Genomic DNA, 19418 nt, shown 5'->3' with positions numbered 1-19418 from the left:
CAATGGGACCTAATTTGGGTTGGAATCTCCAGCACCCCCTACAGTAGAATCAGGAATAATTGTTATTTGTTCAGTACTGATGGCTATTCTCATAGTTACATAGGAACAAACAAAACAATGTTTAAGGGAAAAGGAAAGGAAAATCGTAACAGAGGTGAAGAGAAAAATGAGGGGAAGAGAGCTCCACTTACTCCCCTTTGCCTTGGGTCTACAGTCCTGATGCTGCCTTTCCTGCACATCTCCTCCTTCCCTGCCCCTTCTGTCAGGTCCTGTTCCTGCAAATGGATCTATGCTGGGGAACCCTTATGCCCACATAGAGCATTGCGGATATCAATGGAGCTTTTGCACAGGAGTAAGAGTTGCCTGGCCACACCCATTTTCAGAATCAGGGCCCTATACCTGAATGACCGATTCCCAAAGCAAGTTGCTTAACCAATCAGAAGTGACTCAGGGAAAAGTTCTCGTAGATCAGACCAATCTAATGCAGGACTCTTCTCTACAGCATAGTTCCAAGGGTGAGATTTTCAACAGTGCTTGTCGTTGGCCTAACTCTGCCGCTTCCTTTGACATTAATAGTTTCCCCATTCACTTCAATAGGGACAGATGCCAACGCTTCCTTTTGTAATAGAGCACATTTTCCTTTCAGTGGGAGCCAATTGTAAAATAGAGGCACCCATTCCCTCTCTATGGCCAGGAGGTCTGTGGGAGTTAACAGCACCTAGGACTTTAGGCTACATCTGTAGACATGTTGTTGACAGTATGCAATACCAACTACAGCAAGTTAACAGTCAGTGCCTTCATTTGCATAAAAAACCCACTATGTTTCTGCTGTCCATTTAAAAGTGCCACTACAACCTATAACTACGGAGGAAGTCCGTCTAGCAGTAATGCCTGGAAGGATGAATGAATGTCATTACTGTAACCACTGCTAATGATTAGCCGTCTGAATAATTCATAGCCACTCGGCGCTAACACATTTTAGCGTTTTTGTAATCCCGTCCTCTCTCCCCTCCCCCGTCCACTTGTTTGTTTCATCCATCGGGTATGTGCTGTCTTTCACAGTCTAAGATCTTCAAAGCAAGGATTGTAAATGTTGCTCTACAGCGCCCAGCACAACGAGGCCCAAACCTGGATTATGCCTCTAAGCACTGCCACAGCATCAGTTAACATGATTATGTCCATATAATTTGATCCCAAACTCCATGTTGCTATACTACAGTCATTATCAAGGACCAAGCCATCCAAAGAAGTTACAACTCAGAAATGCGAGCTTTTCTGGCAGAATTAGTATATTACCGCATTCAGCTTTCATATGAATGACGTTATTCAACATCTAGATTTTTCTTAGTCAATGGCTATGAGCCATTAATAAATCAAGACAAGGCAAGCATTGGCCACCAATAATACTGAAGAGCTGCTGATGCAGCTGCTGAATATTAAGGCACGAAGTGATTAAAGAAAAGTTCTTTAAATGTAATATGAAGAGCTCAGCACAGACCAAAGCCCTATAGCTAAACATTCCCCAGCCTTTGGGGAAGTTTGGATTTGGACCCAAGATTCATGGCTAGGGGCTTTCTGTATGACAACTGACTCTGAACCAGAAACCCAGCTCTAAACAACCCTGAATATGGGGAAAGGTCAGCTTTGGATCTCTAGTAATAAGAGCAGCTCTTCACTGTCCTCTTGCACAGACATAAGTGATGAGCTCAAGAGAACTTTCCTTGGAGAATATCATGGTGCAATGTCACTTAGCAAAGAATTCTATACATTATGGTGGAGTTATCCACTGCTTTGGTTTCTTGTATGATGCTATAACAATACACATGCCTGCCAATTTCTTTTGTGTAACCACAAGAGAAGCATATCCAAGCAGAGACATAAGTGCTTCCAAAAAACACCGCCAACAGCTACCGATTTATTACTGCAAAACCAGCACTTCATTGTGATAATGATGAGAACCAATATAGATTTTACTGGACTGCAATTACTTTTTCATTACACAGTAGATGCTAAAGACTTTGCACAAACTGCAATGAGGGATTGGGGAATCCCAAACCAGCCAATTTTAAGCCTGCTGAATTGATCCCCAAAAATCACAAATTCAATTTGTGAGACAATGAAATTTGTGTCCTGATGCTATCAATTGAGAACAGTATCGAACTATGAAACAAAAGATCTGCATCTCATGCTCAGGGCATAGGAAGGCATTTGGGTTGGGTCTTGGCAAATTTAACACAAACTGAGATTTCTCTAGCTTCATCCATACCAACTACTGAGCAGGTAGGAGACAATATGGTCTTTCAACTAGCTATGCATCCACCTTATAGTAATTTCATCTAGACATTTCCCTAGTTTGCTTATGAGAATATCATGCTGAATTGTTCCAAAAGCCTTACTAAAGCCAAGATAAATCACATCTACTGCTACCCCCACCCACTGGGCCAGTAACCCTGTTAAAAAGAAGGAAGTTAGACTGGTTTGGCATGATTAGTTCTTGACGAATCCATGCTGGCTATTACTTATTACCCTATATTCTCTAGGTGCTTAATTAAACTGATTGTTTAATAATTTGTTCCAGTATCTTTCCAGGTATCAGAGTTAGGCTGGCTGGTCTATAGTTCTCCAGATACTCTTTGTTCCCCTTTTTAAAAAGATAGGTACTACTTTTGCGCTTCCTAACTGTCAGGGTGGTTAAGCATTGGAATAAATTGCCTAGGGAGGTTGTGGAATCTCCATCATTGGGGATTTTTAAGAGCAGGTTGGACAAACACCTGTCAGGGATGGTCTAGATAATACTTTGAGTGCAGGGGACTGGACTAGATGACCTCTCGAGGTCCCTTCCAGTTCTATGATTCTCCAGTCCTCTCTGAAATTGTGGAAGTCTGCTTTTTGAAGTCCATTGTCCTTGCTGTGATACTCCCACTCTTTCCTTAGAAAAATGAAGCCTATCACTTTTATCGAAATCATCTTCCACTTTCAGCCATTTTGATATTTTCAACACGAAAAGTTTAGTTTTGGTTCAAAATGTATGCGGGGGGGGGAGGGTTTGGTAGAAATTAGGTCAACATAAAAATACCACATTTTAGAGTTACTGAAATACATTTCAACTGAACCAGTTTTGTCCATCCCCGGTCCCCATTTGCAAAGATTTAAGATTGTTGCTTTTTTGTCCCACTTTGGTGTAGGAAGCTTTTTAAAATTTCAAAAATTTCCCCAGGATGGAAAATCCATTTCCCACCCTGCTCTAGTGGTAACTGGCGCTTACCACCTGATAGAAATAGCCAGAAACTTCTTCCCCACCCCTAACCTCCCTTTAAATAAGAAGAAACTGCAAAGTAAGGTCATATAAACTGCATTGCTGGCTTCTGTATGTTTGCTAGTGAACCCCTCATGTCGGCGTAATCCCAAAAATGGGAGGTGCAGCCTCCTGTTTCTGCACCACCAGAGCAGAGTGGATCAAGAGAGAAAAATCCAGCTCAAGATACCTTAGTATTACATGGAGTATGGAAAGTCAGACTACGAATATGCTTCTTGCAACAGGTTACCACTCAGATCCAAACGAGTTACAGGAAAGTGTATTGTCAGACACGGAAAACATGCAAAATAAGAAATCTGGGCTCACTACAAAGTCAAGACCTGACATCTGAGGTCAGTGACTGATAATCACAGTGCAGACAAGCTGACCTTTTGCAAAGTACAGTACATTCTGGCTTTGGTATTTCATGGATCGTGTGCTCTTCTGTACAGCACCTTGAAGCAGGATGTCAAATTTTACCACAGCTGCTGCATTGCGCTTCTTTCACGGTATTATTAGAAGCTCCGGAGGATCTCAGTACAGTTTACAAGGATTTAAATTAAAAGAAAAAAGAAAAGAAATACATTTCTCAAGCAGAAAGTAGAGACACCAAAGCCCTATGCATTTAGTGTATACAAGTATTTCCTGAGGCTGTACAACTAGAAGGGAAACCTGAGTTTTAAGATGTTCGTAACAGAAGCATGCCACAATGGATTATCCTTAGTCTAGGTACTTTTGCTCCCTCCACAGTATCTGAGCACCTAACAGTCAAGCTGCCTGGAGTAAGTCAGGAGCGTGAGTACCAGCTTCAGAGCAGACGGTTAAGAAGCAGGGCACAAACCCCAAACGGATTGTGAATTCTATACTTAGATCTCACCAACCAAGCACCCAGTGGGAACTCCTCAAGCACCATAACAGCCTTAACATAGAGTCACTCACAGTCACCTTGGGTACTCCAGTCTATCTTGCCACCCAGGCAAGCTAGCCTTTGTGGTAGATGGTCCCTTATACCGAAGGTCAAAACAAAATTTTGGTTACTCCTAGTCCTAAAGGACCAATCATAGAAGATTAGGGTTGGAAGAGACCTCAGGAGGTCATCTAGTCCAACCCCCTACACAATGCAGGACCAATTCCCAACCAAATCATCCCAGCCAGGGCTTTGTCAAGCCAGGCTTTAAAAACCTTTAAAGATGCAGATTCTACCACCTCCCTAGGTAATCCATTCCAGTGCTTCACCACCTTCCCAGTGAAATAGTGTTTCCTGATATCCAACCTAGACCTCCCTCACCGCAACTTGAGACCATTGCTGAGTATCTGGAAACGTCTTTGTCAACTGAAAGCAAATTGTAGCCCTGCTCCTTCACTGGGCTCTATTAATGGAGACATTCAAGTCAATGGTGCATAACCTCAGCAGCTGCAGATCAGTGTAACTCCACTGCTAGGTTGATTTACACAAGACAAGAATCTAGCTCAATAGGGCTCTGGTTTAGTGGTCCTGATGAACGACTGGGATTTATAAGAAAAATCCATAATAGATGATGGTACCAATCTAGCAAGTGTTTTGACTAGATTATGTGGCATATCCATTTTCAGAAGAGGCAGGAAATGGCATGTGCCTTTTTAGATGCATCCTTACATACAACTCAGCATCTGTACTGAACTCTTACCTGGATGAACTGGACCTCCTAGCATGTGATTTAATTTTACTGTAGATTAAATATTGACTACCGAAGACTGTTACTCTCTGCTGACACCTTGATGAATGATCATAGCCTGATGCTTAAATTGTTAGGTTGGCTGGTTTCTTTAAAATTACTTTGAAAGGAGTGGGGGGAAGAAAACACTTGCAAGGAAAATTATAATGAATGGCATATTACTGTGAACATTGCCACATTTTCTCTCCTTATGTGCTAATTTGATGTGGGAAATATGATGATTTGTGTGCTGCACTTAACAAATTTGTGTGCCTTTCAAAGCTTTTTGTTGAACAGACAGGCTGAGATTAAAAACTATTAATCCAACATATTATAGAACAAAATAGCTGGTTCTCTCTGGGTACCTTTATACAGGACAGACAAAATTATAGGCATTTTGTTGATTTAAAAAAATGTAAACATTTTTTGGAATGAACATGCAGAGCCAGATTCTCAGCTGGTGTAAACTGGAAGTTAGTAGAACTACACTGGTTTACAGGCTAGCTTAGAATGTGGTTTAGAGTTCATAGACCAACTTTTCACTGTAGCAGTGGTGACAACAAAAAGCAATCAGTCTGCAAAAAAAAAAAAAAAAAAAATAGGGAAAGGTAGTTTTTTAAACTGCTTCATGGAAGAATTAATCGCTCAGTTCTCACACGTGTTAGATGTAGGACTAGATGTTTGCTCACTGTTTTGAGAACATACCTGCTGAATTTAGAGTGAGTAGAACATCAATATTTTCTGTAGGAAGGTTGGAGGCAAATGCCTATCATGTTAATGTAGCGCCAGGTCTAGTTACAAGACAAGATCTTGTGTCTCTGTCAATATAGTCAAAGGTGTGAAGTGCAATAGAGAAGGCAACCTGGAAAGCTAGGAATGTTTTAAAACAGGAACTTAGTTCTTCAAAAGGATCAATCCAGGAAGGTGCTGAATAACTCCTGATAGTGGTCAGTACCTGCAACTCACACTGAAGTCACTGGGATTGGATAGCGATCAGTACCTCCAGAAGACTCTCAGCACCTTGCAGGGTTGAGCCCTAAATGATTTTTTATAGCCCAGACCCAGGTGTCATATGCATCCTTGCAACAGCTTTACAAACTACGCCTAACAGCACTTACTTATGCTCTGAAGAGCTTTGTGTGGTTCAAAAGCTTGTCTCTCTCACCAACAGTAGTTGGTCCAATAAAATATATTAACTCACCCACCTTGTCTCTCTAGCACTTCATTAGTTAATTAATTAATTATTCAGGAGACTAAAACAGAAACATTTTAGCTTCATTAACTCTATTTACAGTGGATATTGCGATTGGTGATTCCAATGATCACTTCTAGGCATGACTGTATAAGTTGCACTATCCATTATGTTGGTCAGCCAGATGTGATGGATCTCCCCTGAGTAGTAGCATTAATATTTATAGTAAAGCCCAAAGGGCATAATCGGGACCTGAACATGGTAGGTGCTGTACACACACAGGGCCACACTTCCTGCTCCAACAACCAATATTTCATTGCTTTACTATTTGATATTTTTCAAACTAAGATAACTTGGAGAGACATTAACATTAAAGAGCCTCCAAGTAATTATATGTTTGGGCTCTCCCTGCCTCTCTGCAACCCAGAGAGACACCATTGCCCATAGCACATATTTTGTACATCAGTGTTGGTGATGTTAAACGTATGGACAGCAATCACTGTAGGCATTTCATAGACATGCCAACTCATTTGTTTTCCAGTTTGAGAGCTATGCAGTTTTTAGGTCACTGCCAATTGCTTTCTGTCAAATAAGTAAGGCCGAGAATCCCCCTCCCACAGGGAAAAAAAAAAAAAAGACCGCACACCTCACAAGAAGGTGCTGTGAGGGCTGCAGAACATCACAATATTCTCATGTTGCTCTGGTCAGAATCAAAAGCAAACTATATTCACTGTTGTTGGGGTTTTTTATTTATTTTCTTTTAACCACTATAGTGCAGGATTTCAATGCTGTCCCACTGCTGCTTGCTCATCCATATGCTGTGAGCAGAAGGAGTGTAACATACCAAATGGATCTCCATGAAAAACCATGAAATATTTAATGACTACAGAATGGAATATTTAGTAATTCACCCTTTTCTTTTCACTGCTTTGGCATGTAGTCAATGCATGAAATACCAGAGATACTCTAATAATAGTATTTACCAAGAGGGGTGAGTTGTTTGGCTAGAGGCCCAGCCTTATCAGCCATTTGAGGGCCTCTTACCTTGTCCAAACTTCAACTTGATTACAGGTCATAGTTAGGTTCCACCAAATCTATAAATTGAAACAATGATCTTGTCAGGCCATGGTCTGCTGATAGTTGTCATTTTAGATTAATCATAGAATATCAGGGTTGGAAAAGACCTCAGGAGGTCATCTAGTCCAACCCCCTGCTCAAAACAGAACCAACCCCAACTAAATCATCCTAGCCAGGGCTTTGTCAAGCTGGGCTTTAAAAACCTCTAAGGATGGAGAGTCCACCACCTCCCTAGGGAACCCATTCCAGTGCTTCACCGCACTCCTAGTGAAATAGTTTTTCCTAATATCCAACCTAGATCTCCCCCATTGCAACTTAGACCATTACTCCTTGTTTTGTCATCTGCCACCACTGAGAACAGCCGAGCTCCATCCTCTTTGGAACCCCCCTTCAGATAGTTGAAGGCTGCTATCAAATTCCCCCTCACTCTTCTCTTCTGCAGATTAAACAAGCCCAGTTCCCTCAGCCTCTCCTCATAAGTCATGTGCCCCAGCCCCCTAATCATTTTCATTGCCCTCCACTGGACTCTCTTCAACTTGTCCACATCCTTTCCGTAGTGGGGGGCCCAAAACTGGACGCAGTGCTCCAGATGTGGCCTCACCAGTGCCAAATAGAGAGGAATAATCACTTCCCTCGATCTGCTGGCAACGCTCCTACTAATGCAGCCCAATATGCCGTTAGCCTTCTTGGCAACAAGGGCACACTGTTGCCTCATATCCAGCTTCTCGTCCATTCTAATCCCCAGGTCCTTTTCTGCAGAACTGCCACTTAGCCAGTCAGTTTAAAATTGCTCCATTTAAAATTCCAATCACTATATTTTTCAATGTTAATCCTGATTTTTGAGCTCTGGATTCCAGAGGTGGAAATCAGGTTTTGGTGGGGATTAATCCTAAAGACACAGTGTTAGTTCCTCCCTGAATTATTAAATCATGTTGCTAGCCCCTGTTGTTGATAAATCTGTCTGGAGTAGGCAATGCAGTGGTGCAACTTGCTCAATGTACCACTCCAGTAGGGGGCTCACAGCTGTCCATATCACTGCCCAAAGTGGGAGGGGTTTCTTTTTTTGGTCACCCTCCACAAACAGGCCTCTAAGGAAGCCTGATGGGCTCTTACAAGTGCCCAGGTTGGTTGCATTACAAAAGGAAAATGGTGTCCATACCATTGTTGTCCTTCTTCGGGGCATGAATCCCCTTTCTGGTATTGTGGTTTCCTTGGATTCATGGTCTGACTCACTTTCTTATTATAGAGTCTTCAGGTGAAATAGCCTTCACTGATCTGATTCCATAATGTGAAAAGTTATGAAGAAATTATGCTTACATACGTTAAAAGCAAATCTATTCTTTACTAAAAGATTTTTATTTCATGTATTCTTCTTCAATATGACCTTTCCACAGGGCAGGGTTTATCTTGTTTGGCTAAAGTACCAAATTCATTGAATTTTTTAAAATGTTGTAAATTTCAAAATGTACAAAAATGTGTGCAGTTACAGACAAACAAATCTGATCAGATTAAACAAGAATGCCACTTAAAAAAAAAAAAGGTAATTTTAAGTCTGTTGAACAAGGTATTGAGCAGTATTCTGGTCGACACAAAGAAACATGTTATGTTAAATTTTCTGCACTGAGCAAAAGGCTTAAGTTGCCTGAGATATGACATTGACTGATGGATAAGAATGAGGGCTTCAGTGAAGAAACAAGATCATTACAGCTTTGTCTTCTGAGAGAGCCTTCAATCAATACACGAACAGTGTAATTCATTAAAATCAGCAGCATTGAGCAGTTCATGTAAACTTATTTTTTGTTGCACCTGACAACTAATTGTCTAGATAAACTGCACCTCACACAAAGCACCTCAGCAGTATACAACGTCCATTAGGTTTGTCCAGATTTTATAAAGAAATTAAGCACATGCAATTGAAACTAATGTAACGATACTTTCTCAGATTTGTCAGGCTGGAGTACCGTACTCTGGATACTCCAATTAATTGGCAGGCCTCTTGATTTCAAGAGAGAAATTGGGGGGGGGGGAGAATCTGATTCTAATCTCTTACACCAGTGCAAGTTAGGATCAATTCTACTGAGGTCACTGGAGATTCAAGAGTGAAAGTGACATCAGAACTCAACCCTTTGAATTCAATAACCATAATTAAGGTGAGAACTTTCTCTGCAACATGCTTGATCCAAACATCCCTCTGCAGAGCTTATGTTGAGGTTTGTGGAGTCACTCAAAAAAGATACACTAGTTTCTGGAAGGGGGCTTTCCATGTAAAGACTAGGGAGTGTGCAAATACTTAATCCAAACTGAAAGTGTTACTGGAAAATGGATGCTGTATTTCATGCACAGGTGGCTGAACTATAGTGATGGGTACAGCTCTAAAGCAAGTTGAGGTCCTCCTGCTTGAAAGATACTATATGGCTGTAGGTTTATTCCAACATATTTCTGTGTCCTGCAAGTCTTAATTTGCCTAGGACCGGAAATGCACTGCCCATCCAAGGCTGGGCTTTCCATGTTGTCTAGTCACTAACTTTAAATTTGTTCTGCCTTTGGACTCTTTCCCCCGTAAGTCCAATTGGGAGAATCTGCATACAGGTCTGGAGCTACATTATTAAAATAAATGCTTCATTCCATTAGAAGAATGCCTTGCCGACTCACTGCTACGCTGCTGGAGAGGGACGAGCAGCCTGCCTATGCGTATCCAAGCAGGGCTGGAACTGCAGGACTGGGGGCCGAGCTCCACTCGAAACAAGCGCCACACATTTGAATGACCAAAGTGACACAAATTATGCAGCTGTTCAAAATATGATGGCGCATTCTTTGCGGGCTACTCATCTTGGCCTCCCCCTTACATTCATGTACAGCTCTAATGGGCTTCTCATACTTGGCATTCCCTCAGCAGGGTTCAGATATGCCCACACAGACAAGACTTAGCTCCTTATGTCTAGCTCACTGGGGTCCATACCAATGGCTCACCCTGGTGGGGTTAAATGCTCCCCCTACATTCTGTTGCTCTACTCTGGCTGGATCACACTGGGAGAGGGGGGAAAAGGTGGTGGTACCTTCCAAAGCTCCATCCACTTGTGGCACCAAATGAGATGTCACTCATGGTAGATTATCCCTCTCCTTTCTAACCTGCTTTGATCAACAGCGAAATAGTTAGCAATAGTGTTGACATTCTTGTCCTCGGGGTATCGGAATTAGCACTCCAGTGGGGGTGAACAGGATGGTCCCAACATCTCTCAGAACTATTTCAGAGACCACGAAACAAACTCAGGCAGAGCGCTCCATCAGCTTCACTTGCTTTACATTTGAAAGCTTTTCTTCCATAGACTTACTTGTTTTAAAAAAATTGAAAGCTCAGATTCTGGAGAACAAGAATGGCAAGCTCAAAAATAGCAATGTTAGGGACCCAGTGCCACCACACCCAGTTGGAGGCCTGCGTCAGTGAAGGTTGAAGGCAGTGTAATTGATAGCAGTTGCATTTTATTCAGAAACTTACAAAAGTAGGAAACAATTTCCTTTAAAATTTCAAGGTGATTCTAAAAACCACGGCACCAAGAGAAGCAAAACTATTGGCTTCGGAGATAACACTTAAATAGCTTCACAGTCTTACAGGACAACACAGACAGACTAGAAAAAAAGACACTCTGTAATATAATCGTGAACCTCACCCCTGGATTCTTCTCCTACCAGACTTGTTTGTCATCTTGAGATATGAGACCGGATTCTGCACTCAGTTACACTGATGTAAATCTGGAGTAACTTTGATGTTAGTGGAGTATCTTTGCATTTGCACCAGTGTCAGGGCCGGCTCTAACTTTTTTGCCGCCCCAGGCAAAAAAGAAGAGCGCCGCCCTGCCGTAACCCCCCCCCCCGCCCCCCGCCCTCCCCGAGCGCCGGCCAAACCCCCGGAGTGCCGCGCCAGGCCGGGCCGGGCCGGCCAAACCCCCGGAGCACTGCGCCGCCGAAGCCCCTGCCCCCACCGAAACACCACCATGCTGCCTGGCCGAAACAAAACAAACAAAAAAAACCCTTGAGCGCCCCCCGCCACCCCAACATTGGCCGCCCCTTCTGAGGTGCCGCCCTAAGCACGTGCTTGGTTGGCTGGTGCCTAGAGCCAGCCCTGACCAGTGTGAAAGAGCTCAGAATCTGGCTCTTAATGGCTCAATCAGCATTCTCACCAGCAGAAAGAAAGGGGTGACTCCCAACTGTATACTGAAATCAGGCTAGTGCTGATGGGTCATGATATGGACAGCACGCTACATCTATCAATTTGCAGCGCTTCTCGAATGCAGATAAGCAGTTGACTTTGCAAAGCCTACAAGATCATTTTGACCAAATTCCCATGTAAAGGAAAGATTGCAGCTAAAAAGCGATTTATTCTTGTTTTAATTACTTGTGCAAATCCATTGGGTTTTTATTGTCTTTTTTTGAAGAAAAAAAACCCAAACAGTTTTCCCAAAGACATCCAACTTGAAATGCATAAATAGTCTTAGTAATAAAATAGACTTACAAGAAATAAATAATGGTTGGTAGGATTTATTCCATTAGAAGAGTGGAAAATGGTGAAAAATCACCTGGGCCAGATTGTATCTTGAGTCACAGCTCTGTGTAAGGGAGGTGTATAACATGTAGCCCCAGGAAGCATGGTGACTCAGACATTCCTTTCAGGCATTATTCATTCATTCCTCAACTGTGGTCCAATGAGGTCATAGTTTGCTGCTGGCCTATATCATCAGCAAATCACGACCCTTGGTGGCCAGCACATTTGAGGGAACACAGCCAAGGTCCCAGCCACTTCCCTCCCCTCTCCAGATAGTTCTCACCCAGGGAGCAAGGGAGAGTAGCATTCCCATTTAATCTTCTGCATTTGGACCTAAAGCCGGGGAAGCTCACACAGGTGTTTGACAGGAAAATTCTTCCTTCTTGCACCCTCTACAAACAGGTAGTCCAAGTTAGCATCTAGATTTTTCAACTAATCTGCCTATACCTCATTTTCCCCTACTGTAAAATGGGGGAAATATCTCCTTGCAAATGGCTTTTTGACCATGGTAAAGTGCAAAATGTCCATTATTTTTACATATGAAATGCCTCTTTTAGTTATTGCTGTTCCTTGTTGTCTTTGATTTCAGCGGATACTCAGCACGGCATTCCAAATGATGGAGCGTACCCTGAGGTAAAAAACTTTGAAACCCCCACCTACCCCATGATTCCATAATAGTGTCACAATATTTTCATCTCCCTGTGGGAGCGAAATGAGCTGCTAGCTCACAGATCCTGAATTTATTGGAGAAAACCGATGTAGTTTCTGGGTCCAGTATATTCAAGGATGTTTTTATACCTAGGGGAGGATGAAATGTGTCTTCAAGTCCCATAATCCATATTCTGGAGAGAAGGAAGAGTGATGTAAACAATGCTAAGATCAGAGAACTAGGGGGAAAGAATGCTCTTATGGTTAATTCATGGAACTTGGAGTGAGGGGATCTGGGTTCTCTCACATCTGCCACACGCTGCCTGAATGAGCTTGGATAAATCATGCCTTGTCTCAGTTATCTCCATTTCACAGATCAGAAAATAAAATTTGCCCACCTCAGAGATATTTCAAGGCTAAATTAATGCTTGTAAAATGGCTTGAGATTCTTGGATAGACACTGTAGAAGTGCATATTATTCTGACAGGTTGGCTTCATAGCCTAAGGGTTTGATGTTTTTAATTTGTTTTTGCTGAGCAATTGCATACCATATTGCCTTCAACTGAACTTATGGATGCTCGGCAACTCTAATAATCCGTCCCTAAATGCCCATCTTCTAACACTCTCTGCCTGCAAATATGTAGAATCAGGCCCAGTCTAGTTAAGAAATTCAAATGACACTGTAAATAAATGATGTGTCTTTTTTAAATGGCCCAGTTCCTAAAGGCTATGTTCAGATCACAGTGAATGTTTGAAAATTGAAAATATTCACCCAAAAGTGCTTTTGGCTAAACTGTTCGTGATATTTGAATAATCAGGTCAGTCATGTTCTCTAAATAAGAAATCCAAATTGTGACTGAGATCAATGTATAATTCATTTAGATGTGAATGATAAGAAAATAAGAACACAGACTTGCTCTGTTGGATCAGACCCCTGATCCCTCTAGTCCTGTATCCTGTTCTCTCTCAGCAGCCAGCACCAGATGCTTCCAAGGAAGATGCAAAAAACCTCCTAATCCCTAGGGGTTAGAGATTGGCTTAAACTCTGAAGCATGAGATTTAATATCACTTTCAGAATTGGTTAACATTAACTCTTATAACTGGATATTCCAGTTAACCATATAAATGCCCAATCCCTTTTTGAATCTTGCTAAGTTACTGGCCTCAGTGGCATGCCACAGCAGGGAGTTCCACAGTGTAATTACAAAGGGAAAACAGAAGCTCCACTCTACCTTCTCTAGACACCATCATCATCACTTTTCTACAGTAAAACAATCCTTGTCTGAGAGTTTCCCATGCCCCTAACTTGGCTGGTCACCCTTCTCTGAACTCCCTCTACTTCTGCAATATGTTTTTTGACACAAAGTGGCCAATACAACACAGTCCTCTAGATGAGACCTCACCGTTGATTTATAGAAGGACACAATATTTTCTGTTTTAGTCTGTCCCGTTCCTGCTGCATCGTTTGGTTTTGTGACCTCGGCTGCACGCTGAGCTAAGGCTTCCACTGACGGTCCCCAGCGATGCTCAGGCCCCTTTGCTGAGTTGATGCAGTTAATTCACAACACTATCGTGCTCCAGACTAGCAGCTGCAATAATGTAGGCAGCAGCAAATAGAGCCCTTCTCCGCCTGCACCGTAAGTAGCATTCTGCTTACCTGCCCACTTACAGTATTTGGATTATTGTAATGCACATTGCATATTGGTGCTAGGATTAAAGACTTATTATTGCCGTTACAGAGCTGGATTTGTGCATTGGACGTGGATGACATGAGGCATTATTCGCCCCTCTTGCACAAAGCCCGATTACATAGCAGGAGTTAGGAGGATGAAATCGACAACTCTCCAACCCACAGGACAGGTCACAGGTCTGCAGTGCAAACCATTGGTAGTTGCCACTCCCACCTGTTTGCTAGGGTAGTATACTTTTGATGAAGCCTATGGCAGTAGAATTGCTTGTGCTATCTGTCAGTTATGGCAGGCTGGCCTTAAGATCAGTCTGTGGTCATTCCCATTTTTATATTTCCTAATTCAAGGCCAACTTTTCCGCCCCAACCTGTTCAGCTTTGAGGATTTCATTTGATAACTGTGACCTTACCATTAGCTCACAGGTATTTTGTTGCAACCCATGGAGAAACTCAGTTAAACTAGCTGAATAACTCCACTGGTATTTACTTAAAATATCATACTCTAATTCCCCAATCTTGCCATTCAGATTTGCTTATACAGTACTGCACAAACTCTTTGTCAATATTTAACTTACAGTGGTGTCTTCCTTATTTACATAAATTCTCCATGTACTTCAGTAGGGTAAATGCATTAGCATTAGGCTACTCATGAAAAAATAATATACTGCCAGAGACTTGCATTTGCATGGAATTTCACTGACAAGGAGTCATATTCTGCTCTCAGTAGTGCCGGTGTAAATCTGAAGGAACTCCTTTATTGGAGTGATCCTGGACTGACACCATTGCAATGGAGATCAGAATCTGGCCCCATGCATACATTTGCTCTCACGACTGTAATCTGACACTCGTTACTGTATACCATGTTCATCCAAATAGAAGGAGCCTCTCAATAACTGTCAAGAGGAACTAGCTGGCTTTAAGTAGAGAGCAAAAGTTTTGCCACTGTGTGTGTTCATTCTCAGGGCCCTTCTGTGCCTTCAGCCACAGATGGCTGATGAAGCAACCTTGCTATAGGATGTAGCACGTGGCTGGTACCTATCTACTGCACTCTGATGTTCTTATTATTCCTCTCTGTCATTACTGGCTTTGTGATTCAGTGTTATTTAATGCTGGGCTCCATACATTGCCCCCCAGACCACCCATATATGCAAAAAAAAAAAAAAAATCAAGGGCCAAATAATCACGCTGAGTCATGCTTACATACAAGTAGTATCATTCACGTCAATGGGGGTTTGTCACTTAGGCCTGAGTCCTGTAAATGCTTGTGCATGTGAGTTACTTTATGTACCTGAGTAGTTCTATTGAATTTACTCAGGTGAGCAGAGCACATGCAGAAGTGTTTACCGCCTCGTGACCCTTAACGCTACTCTGCATGAATAAAGATTGCAAAAATCCAGCGTTAAAAGGTAAAACACATGACTTAGCCTTTATTTCCTGAATTTAACCTCCCCTCCAGTTTTATTTCAGGATGTAAATTCCAATCTTACGGCAGAAAAAAATTCATCACAGTATAAAATTAGAGTAAAATGTAGAGCAAAAGAGACATTCAACTGTCATCTTGAAATGTTGCTCTCTCTCTCTCTCTCTCTCCTCCCTAGCCTATTGCTCTTAATTTCTCCCTCTTTCTCTGCCATTACTTATTTAGCTCGGTTACTATATTATTTAACTGAGTAAAGTGTTTCGGGATCCAGCTTGTATGATAAATGCTATATAAAATAAACTTATAGTTTGCTCCATTTCCCCCTGGAATGAAAGAGGGTTCCTTTTCTGTTGGCACATATAATTTTGCCATGTTTCCAAGGTCGCTCATGGGTCCTTTAGAGCCAAAAGTACTGACCTTGACAATAATTCAGTGTTTTTCTTCTGGAGGGAAATGTTCCACTTTCTTTAAGCTGTCCCCAAATATTGGACATCAATCCCTATTTCTATTAAGTAAATGTCTCAGGATTAAGGGTTTACTCCCAGGTCTCTCTATGATATTGAGAGCAATTTTGCTGGAATGCGTCACCCTCTAAGTCTGATCCAACCCTGACTGAACAGGGGTCTTTCCATTTGCTTCCAAAGGAGTCAGACTAGGCTCTAAAATACTTTTAGCGACAGTTATAAACATGGATGCAATGAAGAAAAACCTAACAATTAATAAGAACAGGAGTACTTGTGGCACCTTAGAGACTAACAAATTTATTAGAGCATAAGCTTTCGTGGGCTACAGCCCACTTCTTCGGATGCATATAGAATGGAACCTATATTGAGGAGATATATATACACATACACACACATACAGAGAGCATGAACAGGTGGGAGTTGTCTTACCAACTCTGAGGCCAGGTCTACACTAACCCCCCAATTCGAACTAAGGTACGCAACTTCAGCTACATGAATAACGTAGCTGAAGTTCGAAGTACCTTAGTTCGAACTTACCTCGGTCCACACGCGGCAGGCAGGCTCCCCCGTCGACTCCGCGGTACTCCTCTCGCCGAGCAGGAGTACCGCAGTCGACGGCGAGCACTTCCGGGTTCGACTTATCGCGTCCAGGCCAGCCGCCGAACTACCGGGTAAGTGTAGACCTACCCAGAGAGGCCAATTAAGTAAGAGGAAAAAAAACTTTTGAAGTGATAATCAAGATAGCCCAGTACAGACAGTTTGATAAGAAGTGTGAGAATACTTACAAGGGGAGATAGATTCAATGTTTGTAATGGCTCAGCCATTCCCAGTCCTTATTCAATCCTAAATTGATTGTATCTAGTTTGCATATCACTTCCAGCTCAGCAGTCTCTCGTTGGAGTGTGTTTTTGTGTTGTTGTTTTTATCAGCACTAAGGTCTCAATCCCGGATATCCAAAGGCATGGACGTTCAAGTGATAGGTTTCAGAGTAACAGCTGTGTTAGTCTGTATCCGCAAAAAGAACAGGAGTACTTGTGGCACCTTAGAGACTAACAAATTTATCTGAGCATAAGCTTTCATGGGCTGCAGCCCACTTCTTCGGACGCATAGAATGGAACATATAGTAAGGATATATATATATACACATACAGAGAACATGAAAAGGTGGGAGTTGCCCAACCAACTCTAAGAGGCTAATTAATTAAGATGAACTGTTGTAAGCAGGAGAAAAAAAACTTTTGTGGTGATAATCAAGATAGCCCATTTAAGACAGTTTGACAAGAAGCTGTGAAGATACTTAACATGGGGGAAATAGATTCAATGTGTGTAATGGCTCAGCCATTCCCAGTCTCTATTTAAGCCTAATTTGATAGTATCTATTTTGCATATCAATTCAAGTTCAGCAGTTTCTCATTGGAGTCTGTTTTTGAAGCTTTTCTGTTGCAAAATTGCCACCTTTAAATCTGTTACTGAATGGCCAGAGAGGCTGAAGTGTTCTCCTACTGGTTTTTTAATGTTATGATTCCTGATGTCAGATTTGTGTCCATTTATTCTTTTGCGTAGAGACTGTCCAGTTTGGACAAGTGATTGTAAACCCTTATCGATTTGCCTCTAACTGGAAATATACACAAGTAACAGTGAGAACAATTTAGGATTGTAAATAATAAATATACAGAGCTATCTTCGACACCCATTTAAAAAAAAAGAAAAAAACTGTGGGAGGGCACTGGGAAGAGGAAGGATACAGACACTTATCTGAGCATCTACTTGTAAAGATTTCCTCCATATTTTTTCTGTTGGGGAGAAGTATTCCCTTTCCTTTCTCCTCTCCTTTCTCCCCCAAGCAGGATGGACAGGGGACTCAAACCTTAGAATCTATGTCTGCTGGGTTTCCACACCAACTCTGTGACCCCTCTGGCATTGTGTTGCCGCAGTGGGGTTGTGCTTTCAGGGCTTCCCTCCCTCATTGTTGCAGCGAGGGTCCCCCCAGGCTGGCTCTGCAGTGTGGAGGGGGTCCCAAAGAGAGGAAGAAGGTGTAGTGGTTAGGGCACTAATCTAGAGCATGGGACAATGGCATTCAAGTCCCTGCTCTGCCATAGACTTCTGTGTGAGTACTTCCTTGATGCCTCAGTTCTCCATCTGTAAAACTGGGACGTGGCTCTTAGATACACTTTTCCTCAGTAGCTCTGAAAGGTCAGCATCATTTTACAGATAGGGAAACTGAGGCACGGGGAGGCTATTTCCTTACCTCACAGGTATGTTGTGAAGCTAAATACCTTAAAAATTGTGAGGTGCGCAGATACTATGGTAACGAGCCATGTAGGTTCCATACATACATTCTGCTGATGCCTTGTGGGGTTGGTGGAAGGAGATTGCACATGGGAACCAGGGGATGAACAGATCTCAGATCCTGAGCATGCCCTCCATGCTGTCTGAGGAAATGGCGAGAGAGAGGGGCAGTGCTTTCCCTCATCTGTGCATGGGGACTCCCCTCTGTGTAGATCTGGGGGGCCCAGTCTGGCCTCCACAGTTCTTAATTCATAATGCAAGTATGCAAAATGTAAGGATGGAACAGTACTGGGTTTTTTCCCCTCCCATTATTTCAGATCAAAGGCACAGAAGTCATAAGGTATAATATTAATTACCCCACTTTTGTTCAAATGAATTTTCTAAGAAATGGGGAATTGTACATGTGTAGCGAGGTCAAGACCCACTGGCACAGCACCTCCTGCTGGTCATCTGGGAATTAGCTCTTGTCCAACTCCAGAGCGCCTCCTTCTAGCCGGTGTCTCGCCTGCCTTAGGCTCCCAGACCCCGGTGCCCTTTACCTCGGGGTTCTGCCCACAGCAGTACCCCCACACTCTGGGTCTCCTCTCCCAAGGGAACCCCCAACCCTCTATCCCCACCTCACCTCAGGGGCTACTGCCAGTCATCCTCTAGCCCCCTTTCCCTGGGGCAGACTGCAATCTATAATGGCCACTCATCATTGGCAAGGGGGTAGGACCTGCTGCCTTTGCCTATTCCCAGACTGCCCCTCTACAGCCCAGTACCTTTTGGGCCTTTAACAAGGCCTGCAGCCTGGGGTTTTACCAGGCTGGAGCTCCCTAGCTCCCTTTCCCTATTCCTCAGCACTGCTCTGCTTCAGGTATCTTCCTCTCGGGGAACTAACCCTTCCCACTCCAGGGCTAGGGTGAGACTCCTCCAGCTCCTCGCCCGCTGGGCCCTGATTGGGTGTGGCCCCAGGTGTGGCTGCTTCCCCAGCCAGCCTAGCTTGGCTGCTTTTAACCCCTGTTCTACAGGAGGGGGACAGCCACCCCACTACAACATGTAATTCTACTTTTCCAGGGTAGGGATTTCAGACCAGTTATTTTTACAGTTTGACGCATGCTGTACCTGTGTTT

Source organism: Terrapene carolina, unplaced genomic scaffold, assembly GCF_002925995.2.
Source record: "Terrapene carolina triunguis isolate 2854851 unplaced genomic scaffold, T_m_triunguis-2.0 Scaffold35022, whole genome shotgun sequence".
Classification (NCBI taxonomy): Eukaryota; Metazoa; Chordata; order Testudines; family Emydidae; genus Terrapene; species Terrapene triunguis.
Note: the sequence above shows the minus strand (reverse complement) of the source record.